The 13008-nt window shown below is 44.1% G+C and overlaps 1 protein-coding gene across 31 annotated transcripts in view; it reads right to left on the reverse strand.

The window, feature by feature from the left end:
- The window catches only part of ZBTB20 (zinc finger and BTB domain containing 20), a 758521-nt gene that overhangs the window by 66917 nt on the left and 678596 nt on the right, over window positions 1–13008 (reverse strand). For 28 of the 31 annotated variants that reach the window (XM_045507287.2, XM_074363908.1, XM_074363967.1 and 25 more), the window contains one exon: window positions 2691–2791. The gene's annotated coding sequence lies outside the window, so the exon portion shown is untranslated. Of the gene's footprint in view, window positions 1–2686; window positions 2792–13008 lie in introns of those variants that run through there. The other 3 variants (XM_045507298.2, XM_074363869.1, XR_012507067.1) reach the window with 2 other exon arrangements.

The following is a 13008-nucleotide window of genomic DNA, read 5'->3' on the forward strand; positions in this document are numbered from 1 at the left end:
CTGGGCAAGAAATAGATGGCACACTCAGAGGTTTGAACCAAAGAGAGTTTAATGACAGGGCTCTGTGCTGAGGTACAGCTGAGGTTAGGGGACCCTCAAGGGATGGAGCAGCACGAGGGACTAGCAATAGTGGGAAGTCGTTAATCTCAGCTTTAACCTGTTAAACTGAAGGAGTGAGGGGAGGTGTGGGGTTCCCTGAGTGCAGTCAGATTGGAGTTGGGAAGGGGGCTGGACTAATAAATCCCTGACCCTCTCTCGCAGCTGTCCCAGCTCTTGCTGATGTCTCCTTTCGGGCTAAATTCAAACCAGAGGAGAAGACAGCCTGGTTGTAACGGAGTCTGGAGAAGTCGGCCCCCAGGGCCACGTATCAGGGCAGAGAATGGTTCTGGGGTTCCGTTTGTGTGTGTGCACGCGTGTGTGCGCGCACGCATGCGTGTGCGTCAGATGGATCAGCACACCTATCCTTTTCCCCCTCTCCATTTCCTTCACCCCTTTCCTCCCAATTATACTTTCTGGAAGGAAAGACATAGCACAAACAATAAAATTAGTTCTTTCTCAGCGTCCGTGTACCTATTCTGTCTATTTGCAATTTATGGGGGAAGGAAACTGAACATAGGCTCTGTGAGAGCAGAGATTCTGGCTTGTTTTGTGGGTGCCACACTCTAAGTCCCTAGAACAGTGCCTGGCACATAGAAAGTGCCCAGAAAATTTTAGTTGACTGAGTAAATACACTTATGTCTGCTGCGCCAGACGCTATTTGTATGTTATCTCACGTAGTTATCCCAGCAATCCAGGTGAGCAGGCGGGTTGCTGAGCACAGCTGTGCACGTGGTGTGGGAGTGGGTAGATTTAAAAAATCTAACACTCACCTCTTCCCTATCCACCCGCAAGCCTTGAGCCCTGGCCCAGGGTTTTGTGAACCCATAGGGAGGGATACATTTGTAATTAGTCCACATTTTTACCCCATATTCACCTTATTGGGTTTTGCACCACAGAGTCAGTCTCTGTAAGTTTTATGATTATTTTTCTTTTACATATGAGGAGGCTGCGTTTCCGAAAAGCAGAGACTGCAAGGACTGGAACCCAATTTGTCCATCCTCTAGGACCTGCGAAACATGAACGCAGGCACCAGCGTTCCGCACAGGTGAAATTTGTCCAATGGCACAAATGGAGGCTCACTTGTGGGCTTCCCGGATGTTTTTAGGAAAACTTGGGCCCTGATTTCTGGGCCTGGTTCTGGGTTCTCTGTGGTACAGGAAGGTAGGAGTGGCAAAGACTCTCTTCCCTCCCAAAGGATAACCAGGCTGAAACTCTGAAACCAGCCTGCAACCCGGGTGCCTGTGACACTTGCACCAGCATAGTTACCCTGCAATGAAGAAAAACTCAGACAACGGTCCAGATGTGGGGATATCTAAGGCATTCTCCCCCTTGAACTTCAGGGTGGATAAAGGTGTTTACACAAGCAAGTTCCTTGCATGGGTATGGAATGAGGAAACTCTATTTTGACCTTTTGTCATGTCTTTAGTCCCTAATCCCTCAAACACATTAGAACTGCAGATTAGTTTCATGGTTCCCATCTCCATTCTGGCCAGACAGGCCTGCCTTCACATCCGCTACCACCAATTACAATTCATGGGACAGACAGCATTAAAGGTAAAAAGCAATTCAAAACAAAACAACACAATACCCTGACTTTGTCCCTTTGGGTTTGATTTATGCCAGAATAGCTAAAGACATAGAAAATATGAATGTGAAAATGCTTCCTGAGGCCTAAGAGGGATGTTAGTCTCCTAGGGTTTAGCATTTTCCAGTAACAGAGATGTCTGTCTGTCAAACGCCATCCCATTACCTGCCTCATACCAGGTAGGAAAACGTGTAGCTACAACAACTAGAACGAGTTTTTGTGTTAAAATGTATAATTATTTTGCATGCATAGCCTCTAAATAATTGAAATTTCTGGCTTTTCTAGTAAAAAAAAAGTACATATTCATCTGTTACTTTCAGCAATGATTAGTGAATAGTTGATGTCAATCTTTCACCAGTATCTTCCTGTAGGCATCCTATCTCCTACCCCAACTTATTCCTGCAACTTAACTTGCAGGGGTTGTACTTCTGCGTAAATGTCTGACACAGAGAGGACTAAACCAAGTAGTCAGAGCCATGCATCCAGAGGGCAGAGCTGACCTGGATACAGTTGCTCCTTGAGCAGCAAGGAGACCAGAGCACGGGGCACAAAGATGCAGCCACAGCACAGGTGGACACGGGCGTGGAAAGCTGGCTCACGGATGTGACCAGGGTGGTGTGAAATGACAAACTGCAGCAAGATTCAACAGAGTGGCTCAGAAGGGCGAGGAGAGGCAAACAGATAGGGCTGGAGCTGCCACCGCTTCAGGCAGAGGCCCAGATGACCAAGCGGAACAGCAACAGTCCCTGTAAGGTGCGTTCAGATGCAGCTCAGCCCAGCCACCTGGCGGGGTGGGTGTGATGCCGCCCAGGGTGAGCACCACAGGCTGGAAGCCGAGAAACAGTGCGGGCGCCTCGGGACTGAGTCTGGTTACCTCGCTGCATCCAAGAGACAAAGCCATCTAAAACTTCACCTGCCCTTGCAATTGTGTGTGTGTGCGGGCATGTGTTTTTAAATTAAACAAAGTGAACTAAGAAGCCTTTCATTGGAGGCAGAACGTACTCACAGTAGTTTTCAAAGAAATGGTGTCACTCTTCAGGTAAATCACTCCAGGGCTTGGGCCTAGTGCAGGTGCTCATTGGGGCAGGGAACAGAGAGCGGCTGCATCTAGATCAGACAAGAGACAAACAGAAATAAGACTGTGAAGGCTGTTAAAATGAACAGATGATGGTGATCATTCATTCTGATAGAGCCGGAACTGCCTGGCTGGGTTGAGGGTCTGGTACTGTACCTTTGCACCAGAGATTGGCAAGTCAGGGGAGGGAGCGTGGAGATGGTGTGGTCTGGCCCCATTTTCAGTGTTTCAACCTGACTGCCTGTCTGGTCTGAGGTCAACAGCACCTGCTGGTGCATGTGGGGCTGGCTGTGTGTCCTGAGCTGGAAGCCGAGGTGTAGGGTGAGGGTGGGGGAAGTGAGGGTGGGGTCCCTCCGCCTTCCCCAGCAGACTCCGGTTCCAGCGTTCTCCATCCCACTGCAGTCTCTCTCTCTGGGTTGCTCCATTCTTACGCATCTTAAAAATGCCCACTGACCTGCCCATGTTTCTGGCCTCTTGCCTTCTCTCCACCCTTCACTACAGCCTGTTTCCTCTCATAGCCTCTAAGCTGGAGGAGGTCAGCCTTAGGGGCTACAGAATGGACTACTGTCTGGTGCAGAGCCTCAAACCCAGAAGTCTTTTCCTAGGCCTTGCCCCTTTGGCCCTGATGACCACTTTACTCTGGAAACTCTCCTCCTTTTCATCGGGACACTGCATCATCCTGACTTCACTCCTGCTCTCAGTTCTCTCTTCCGCCTCCTCCCTGGCCTGCCTTCCTTCTCCTGTTCCTTACCCGCAGACATTCCTCAAGATTCTCTCCTCAAGCTTTGCCCACACACCCACCCTCTGTGGCCTCCATAATCTCTTCCCCGTAGAGAACACCCACATGGCTATCTTTAGTGCTGGCTGGTCTTCAGAGCTCCAGACCCGTATTCTAAATGACTATCGGGTTACTGATTCATTTGTTCATTCATTCATTCATTCATTGTTTACATAGACTCTACTAGGCACCTAGAAAAGATGAAGAAGATGGGGCTTTGACCTTTGAGAAGCTCACATCTCCATCAAATACCGCATAGGCACTTCTAGTTCAGAAAGTTTAAAACAGAATTCATTGCCCTCCCCTCAGAACAGGTTACTTCTCCAGCCTTCCCATTTCCTGCTGTGGGCACCATCTTCACCTAGTTACTTGCGCCTACAACTGAGAAGTCTTCATTCACTCCTCTTTTTCTTTCAGTTCCCATCCCCCAATCAGCTGCCAAGTCCTGTAGTTTGTTCTCAGGCCATGAATTCAATACTCACTTTTTATCCCAACACCTATTTATTCCTTCTGTGAATGCCTCCTTCACTTCAGCTTCACCTCCTCCAGATCCTCCTTACCACCTAGTCCACCCTTCATACCTATGTTACCTTTACTTTCCTAGAGCACCGTCCTAAACACTCCTACAATATAGCCCCAATCTAAGTTCCTACTATTGTTTTCTACAGTTCATTCTACACTGCAGAAGTTTCACTCTTGCCCACCATATTCATGGTGTTTCCTCCCCTTTCCCAATGTCTACACATAGCTTCCTTAAAGGCCATCCAAATATCACCTGATTTATGAGACATTTTCCAAAAGAAAGTGCCCTTCTCGAATCCTTAAGCATTTTTTGCCCCACTCCCTTTGCATGTCCTATAGACTCTGGTAATTATTTGTGTAATTTGTCTCCCCCATAAGCTTCTTGAAGGCACAGGCCATTTTCATAGTGTGCAATGCCCTGCATATAGGTTAGTGCTCAGCTGATGTCTGCTGATCTGAATTTAAAAAGAATAAAGAGGGGAGGGTATAGCTCAGTGGTAGAGTGAATGTTTAGTATGCACAAGGTCCTGGGTTCAATCCTCAGTACCTCCATTAAATAAATAATAATAGAATAAAATAAATAAACCTAATTATCTCCCTCCCCCCCAAAATAATACAATTAAAAAAGAATTTAAAAAAATGAAAAGGAATAAGCTGAGAACTGAGCTTGAACTGGCAAGACCTTAAAGCTCATCTTTGCCAACTCCTCATTTTTCAGATGAGGAGATCAAGGGAACTGACTTGCTCAAGGCTACATCCTTACCTGAGCAATGACAACTGATATAAAAAGTCACAGATCTCTAAATATCTACGAGTACCAATAGGCCCAGCAGATCATCAGCAGTGACTAGACCAGAGAGAGAAAGCGGTAAGGTGCAGAGACTGCAGGGATATACCGGGTTCCAAAAAATTAAGAACTTTGTTTCACTTATTCATTTCAATAAACCAAACTAATAAATATCTTTTTATAGTTAAATATTTAAAAAATGAGGATGGATTTAGAGAACAAGGAAGCAAACCTGTGTAACATTACCAGCAGAAACAATTGGGCCAATATTGCAAATACCACTAGGATGATCAACTAAGTGTGAAAAACCAGAAAGCAGAAATTTCTCATGCTTTGGAAAAGCCATGGGTTCAGCTGAAGTCCTTGGTGAGAACGGGCTGTGGTGATTCTACAGTTAAATTCATTGTCTTAGAGAAACACCGGGTGTTGGAAATCTTGCCGTTTCGCCACACTGACAGTTCTTTTTTCACCTAGCTTTGCCCAGTATTTGTCCCCTAAGTATGTTTACATTTTTACTTATTTTTCTTTCATCATATCATACCCTACTTGTAGAAAGGGCTAGATGACTGCTCCCAGGTCTGTCCCAATTTTTGTCCCTTGGTAGAAGAAACATTAATTGTTTAATCTCTTCTCTATCCTCATCCTCACATAGAATCCTTTTCTCTCACCCAAAGATGTGAAGCCCAACAAAACGTGTCGTGGGGATAACAGTGTTTACCCTGGGGAGGAAATAGACTTTCCCAGGGGATCTCAGGATTTTTACTTGGCCAGAAAAGCTCAGCTCTGAAATGCCAGCCTCCGGTACTACAAGACTTCACCTGCCTTTCCTAGGGTGAGAATGTTACTCTTTGTTACTCTGCAGAAGAAAGCGTTGGTCCTATGCATCACATTCTCTTTGGCCAATACGGCGGAGCACGCTATATTGAGATACCCGTTAAATAGCCACACTCTGCTAGCCACGTAAACAGCAAACTGGGCTCAAAAATTCTTCATAGTTCGTACTAAACCACCACATGGCTGGACAGGTTATTAACACTTCACCAGAGAGAGCTTCCTTCTCTTTTCTTCCCTTGGCAACTACATTAAAATGATAAAGGAAAATCACTGGTTGATGTGTCTAGTATGTTGCAGCGAAAAATCAGCTGGATGTATACAAATCCACTGTGTAATTACGTAAGTGTACATTTTAAATATGCCTAACGTTTGATTTAAATTGTGCATTTTATAATTAAATGGAGACATAATCTTTCCATCCTTTAATCAAACTCCTCTTTCTCAGCTCTACATCCTCCTGCTATGATTTTCTTTCATTTTTGGGCAAACTGTCACCTGTCCCCTTCTCATTTCCCCTTCTGCCTTAGTACACACCCGAGGGCGTGTTAATCAGAACCACTGCATGGAGGGTCATGTTTTATTGCTTAAAGAGTAGTTATACTCTAAAAAAGACTCAGTGAAAGTGACTTCACAAGGTTTCAGGTTTACTCTTTTTCAGTGGCTTCCACATCCAGTGTGCTCCGGTTTTAAGTCAAAAGGTAATTTCAAGAGGCGGCAGGGGCCACACATTCTGCCCAGAATCTGGAAACCCAGCTGTTCTCTCTGCCTCTTACATCATCAGTGTTAGAAAGAATCTGCTCTGGGAGCCCGGCTGGCAAGGTTCTTGATGGTGTCAGAGGCAGCGGAGACAGTGGGCCATTTCCATTCCAGACTGCTGGATTGTTGACGGCTCTGCAGATCCGTCTTGGAAGCCCTTGGAGAGGAGAGCTGTTATGTAACACACTGCCACATATCACTGTCAGGAACTTTCTGGGGAGGCCTCATTTCAACTGGCCTCTCCCATTCTTTGGCGATCACACAAATCATTCTAAAATGACAGATGGAGCCTGCATGATTAAAGCTTACAGAAAAGGTAACAGTAACACTAATTTGTTAGATGTCTAAATTTTGTTAGGGACGGCATGAGGAATTTTTCTGTGTAAATGCATTCTTATTTAATCTTATTTAATCCTGTCGTGCTGTAGGTGTTAGTACAGCCATTTTACAGATGAGGAAAAGTGAGACTCGAGAGCTCAGTGAACATCTCCAAGATTAGAAAGCTGTGGGTGGTGAGGCCAGAATTCAAACCCAGGTCTCTCTGACTCTAAATCTATGCCTTTTGAAACTCTACAACAACTGCTCCGACACAGCACAGACACATTTCTGGTTCCCACCGTGATCTCAGCACAAGAAAGATGCTTATGGTATTTCCATTGACAGTTCAGAGTCACTGAAAGAACTGGCAGCACAGACCTCACATGAAGGAACTCTCAGAAATGATCAATAAGTCCTTCCAACTCCTTTCTATTTGAAGACGAGAACGTCTTATACTGGTCTTTTCAAACTAATGAACAGATGAATCACCTGGGATTTCTGATTCTGCATGTCTGGGGATGGAGTCTGTGACTCTGCATTTCCAATGAGCTCCCAGGTGATGCTGATGACACTGGTCTGGGTACCACTGGTCTTATGCCTGACACTCATCTTTCTACTGAGGGTTGTTTTCAAATGAGCAGTTCAAGCTGAATAACTTGGCTAACAGCTCACACGGCACTACTGGCTTCTGATTCTGGGCCAGTTTGTCAGGTCACGAGGCATTAGACAGAATTCAAGGAGTTTCTGGCATACAGCACATTAAGAAAAAAAAAAATTCCTTTTTAGATTCCCCAGGGCTTTCCTCTCCCCCACTGGAAATTAAAATGATAATGTCTTAAACATGTAAAGGTCCTATTTTTTACGTTATTGTTATTTTTAACAATAATTATCTGGTAATAATTCAAATAACACCTTTCCTCTGAGAAATTCAATGAGCTTTACTAACCTTAATTGTCTAACAGCAATTCCCAGGTGTAGACAAAGCTGTCTCAAAGATCACAGTAAATTTAAAATTGTTCCACTTCCCTCCTTTCTTCGCCCCAAATGTAGTGATGTATTAGTGGTGAGGGGTTACTAATTGGCAAAGACCCACTAGCTCATAATTTGCGGCACAGGAAATTCCATAAAGCAAGAGTAAATCCAAGAAATAATCAGCAGAGAGGTGTTGTAGGGGCACAGAGACAGAGTTAAAAGGAGTGAGAGTTAAAAAAGAGAGTAAAATCATAGAACTAGCAGGGTGACCTTGGATGAGTCATATAACCTCTAGGTGGCTCAGCTTTTTCATCTGTAAGAAAAGGAGGTGGATTTTATGATTTTAAAGGTCCCTTAAAATTCTAATAGTCCCTTGAGAAGAAAGATGTGGGAATTAAGTAGCTCATCAACCTGTTAAGCCATTAAAACTGTTAAAGAAATCTGTTTGACTTTTAACTTTTTAACAAATTACCTGAAACGAATTCCCAAGTCTACATCACCAATCCCCTCTCTCTGGAAACTGCTAAGAATACCACTTAACGAATAGGGCACCAAAGGCACCAAAGGCACCATGGCCAGAAAAACGAAGCAGGAACCCCACCTGCAGCTTTCTGATGCTGTAAGAAAAGTTTTACTTTAAACAATTTTAGCCCCTTAATTAACCACTAGTTAATACCCACGTCCAGAAGAAATATCTCTGATGGCTTAAGGACCCCTGGAATAGGGCTGCCAATAGAGGGTCCCAATGTTTTGTCACTTTAAATCTGTGTTAATTGTCTCCACAGAGACCTTGATTCCTCTTTGACAATTCACAAACTCTGTTAGTAAGAGCTGCATGCCCCGGGAGCCTCAGTTCTGTCAGGTAAAGTTGATTTTTGTTTTCAAAATAAGAGATCTTTGGGATCAGGTGAGATACAAGTATATCTCTCAGTGCAAACATACATATGCATGTATGCATGCACATACATATGACAATAATTTTTCTGTTTTTAGTGAATACCTGGTGATGAAACCCCTTCTGTAAGTCATTGAATACCAGAATCTCTGGGTCCAGAAAGCCTCCACAGGTCCTGGTTATCAGGTCATTTAAAACTCTGTAATAAGGATTCCAACATGAAGATGATTTACGGTGCAGCCTGTTATTTGGTGTTATATCAGAGTTATCCATACCTTGCCCCTTGCCCTGAGTATGCTTTTTGGACTAATCATTACAGTTTGTGGCTAAACGGAGAAACAGGTACTGAGAAACATCGTAATGGCGTCACGCGGAAGAACACAGTGTCACTGTCTCCAAAATGAAAGTCACCTCCTCTTTCCTGCTCCCATCACCTCCACAGTAGTTTGGCTACTGCTGCTTAAATGCTTACCATGTGGCTAGTATCGTGCTTGGCATTTTTCATACATTATTTATTTCTCTCTTATACTCATTCTTTGGATTTTATAGGTGAGGAAACTGATGTTCAGGAAAGGTAAAGGTTTTCTGCCACAGACCACAAAGTGGGAGGGCGGCACAGCAGGGCTCCAGGGCCAGGTTTTAGCCGCAGGGCTCCAGGGCTTAACCTACACCCAGCTTGTGATCTCTGAACCACCGATCCTGCCTTCATTCCACTCCTGCTCATCTGAGGTCTTCACCACAGGCTTATTGCAGTATATTCTCCATCATGGTCCTCTAATGCCTTCTCAAATCTGTTTTTAACCTTTCCCCAAACCTTCTATACTTCATTTACGTTTTCCCTTCCTACTTTGTTCAATCCAAAAACCCATTACCATTTGTTTCAACAGGTCTTTATCATCATCTTTTCCGGCTATTTCTTAGCCCTCATCCTCATTCTAAACTCGTCTTCTGTGGTCTTACGTTGACCTCAAGTGTTCCAGCCCCAGCTTGAGAACTCCCCTTCCTCAATGCCTAAGGAATCTACTCTTTTCACCTGGTCCTTCCTGCTGGCTTCACCGGAAATCTTTGTCCAGTCCGACCTTATCCCAGGGTCAACCATTGCAACACTGTTCTCAGCAACTCTCCAGATTTCCCTGCTCCCCTGAACTTCTAGGTACAGAGCCTCTTCTTAATGTTATACAATCACGAATCCATATTACCACTCACCACTCCCTCCCACTCTTGGTACAAAACCTTACACATGCACACCATCTGGACATCACTCCTGCTCAATGTCGTTTGTAAGTACAAGCCTACAGTAGATTTTCTTCGTATGTTCTACTTTGTCAAGTGCCATTCTTCATTCTCTTTTTCAGTTGATGGCCTTGCCTCCTATATCAGCAAGAGGATCTAGACCATCCAGCGCAAGCTCACTAGCTCTCACCTCCTTTTCCAATATCTCTGAATTTTTCTCATTTTGTTTCCTCGAGATATAGCTATACATTTTTCTACATTCTCTCCCTATCCTGGAGGTTATCCTCTCTACATTTGATCTTTATTCTTCCCTTTGGTTCCATCAGTGATGCCTTCTTTTCTGTACTTGATGACATATCCATTCATAACAGTACTAAATTAATCACCACAGTATACTGTTTTGCCCCATCCTCATTCCTGCCCTTCAGCATCTTTCTCAGAGTGAATTTTATAGAACACTGGAACTTCAGGATGAACCTTCAAGAAAGATCCTTGGTCAAGCAAACACAAGAAACACGGAATACTATACGGCTCTCTTACAAACTTCGAATACACATAAGGATATTAAAGGTGCTAAGGACCCCAGCAATGACCAAACTTACTGGATTACAGAACCATCTTCACTCCCCGGCCTTTCTAATGGCGCATTTATCAACGTTAGAATATACTCAGAGAAAAGATGCCTTAATGGATTTCCCCTGGATCCCAACTTTTTAGCCTGGGTATGTTAGTTCACTGAATCTATATCAAATTAGCCCTCTCAGATTTCCTTCCTATCAATATTCCATTTGGTCTAAAACTAGTTAACTTACAGGGTGTCAGAAAGACTAAGCGCACTCACATTTCTGAGCCCTGAACACACCATTCTGGCTGCCTGGAAGGCCCCTCTGACCTTTATCTTGTCTAGGGCTTTCCCTTCTTCCAAGGCGCATATCAGATCACGTATCTCTTATGAAACTTTTCCTTGTGAAAACAGCCTCAGCCCATGTTGACCTCTGCTGCTCACTTAGCACATAGATAAATGGCTATAGTTAACCCCTGTTTCCTCTGTCACTGGAAAGAATGCAAATTCTCAGGGCATGGACCTTGTTTTATACATTACAGGAACTCCAGCACCTGAGGCTGCCTTTTGTGCAATAGTAGGGGGTTATAACCATGCTAATGGTGGCCATGGACAGAAATAGTGGACATTGGGACATGTTAGATCAAAACTTGATTTCTGTGGCTGCGGGGACAGTTTAGTGTGCTAAAAGCCCAGGTGAATGCACCACCACCTTGCAGGGAGGAAACACCACCCGCCATCGCCAGCATCACCTCCACAAATGCCAACATGTATGCTTTAGGGAGATGAAGACCAGATCTCGAAGAGCAAAGGCAGCTCTGTTCTTCAGTGAAAATCAGACTTTGCATGAGTTGACAGCAAACCGAGAGAAGGCTGAAATAATCTAGGACCATCAGAGGACCCGTGAAAGAAACCAGCGCCTCCCTACCAATGGTGAAACCACCATTCATGAGCATTAAACCACCGCACCTGGATGAAAAAGAAAAGCCTCCTACTACGTAAGGAAGTCAGTCTCGTGCGAGGATCCACCGCTTAGCACCGAGCCTGGGACCCAGGGTACAGTGCAGAATGTCGAAGGACAGCACGTGCTCCTGTCTCCCAGGCATCTTCCAGCCTCGACCTCTGGGGGTCGCGTTGAAGAAGTCAAGACAGCTTGGCTGCCCCTAGCACAACATGTAACCCCCAAACAACGAATCCATCCTTCCCATAAAGTTCTTTTGCTGCCACATCACACAGACCACCGAGCAGACTCTACGTCTCAGGCGAGTGCGCAGTAACCCGATATTAAGGGGCTTTGAGTTTTCCAGATTAGATGTTATCTGAAGTTAGAACTTAATGGATTCCCTAACAGTGAGTTTGCAGGGAGGCTAGGATGAGAAATTTGCTCTCTTGAGGTCTAGTCAGGGAGTTTTATTATGAGAGAAACAGAGTATAGCTTTCTTCTTTAAAACCACAGCAACATGTGATTTTCATGCTTTGGCAGAGGAGAAAATGCACTTCGTTAAAGTACAGTTTGTGAAGTATTTTGCTGCCTTCCAGGAGACAAAGTGGCACACAAACGAAAGATTTAATTAAAAACTATTTATATATGAGAGTGTTCACTTAGGCTTACTTCAAAATAGGTATGGATTGTATTATATAATATATGAAAATATTTGGTAAAAATGCTATAATAGAAAACTCCACGTTGGTCTTTAGTTAAAATTCGTAACAATGTATTAGAGTATTTATTACTAGTTGTAGTCAACAGTAAGTATTTTTAAAACAGGAATTTTTATTGTGGGAGATTTCTGGGTGGATGAAGCTAAATGGCTTTGATATTTTTCTGTCATACCCACTGTTTAGAGTTGCCTTTCTGTACAATTTACACATTTGAGAGTGAATGGTGGCCTGTCTTTTGAATGTGTCCAGGTCACTGGGTCAAGGCTGTTGTTTTCTGAGAGCTATGGGCAGTTTCTGCAATAAAGTATCTTAGTTTCTTCTTTTTGTTGTAAAACATAGACAGTTTCACGTTCTAGATGAAGTCTGAGATCTTGGCATCTCTCTCCTGGACATCATATGTGGCGAAGACAGGGGGGCACTATTGGCAATCTCTGCATTGGTTTAGATACATCAAAGTTATGAGGTACCTTCATGGACACCCTTTAAAAGTGAGTTCTCTCCATCATGAGTTACACATGAGAAAACTGGGGTGGGGGAGGGAAGTTTAAGCTGCCCAGCCAATGAGCAGTACAGCTTAATCTAAAAATCAAGGTTTTCAGTAGAAAATTCTTTTTTATCCCCTCAAATGCCATGACTGCTAACAAGCTCTGAAGCAAATCCGAGAAGCAGAGCACTAGATGGGGAATCAGAAGGACCATCCTGACTTCTCAGCTCTGATAAGTACTAGTTGCGTGACCATGGTCAAGTCACTAACTTTTCTGAATCTTGTAGAACCACAGACAAGGAATCAATGGATGACATAATTACCACCCCACTGTAAAACCTCTTACCCGTAAGAGGGTATGGATTAAGAATGTGTGCTCGGCTTGTCTCACGAAGTTGTGAGGCTGAGATAGGTTGACGTGTGTGGAAGTGCTTTGCGTTCTGATT

This window comes from Camelus bactrianus, chromosome 1 (genome assembly GCF_048773025.1).
Source record: "Camelus bactrianus isolate YW-2024 breed Bactrian camel chromosome 1, ASM4877302v1, whole genome shotgun sequence".
Taxonomy (NCBI): Eukaryota; Metazoa; Chordata; class Mammalia; order Artiodactyla; family Camelidae; genus Camelus; species Camelus bactrianus.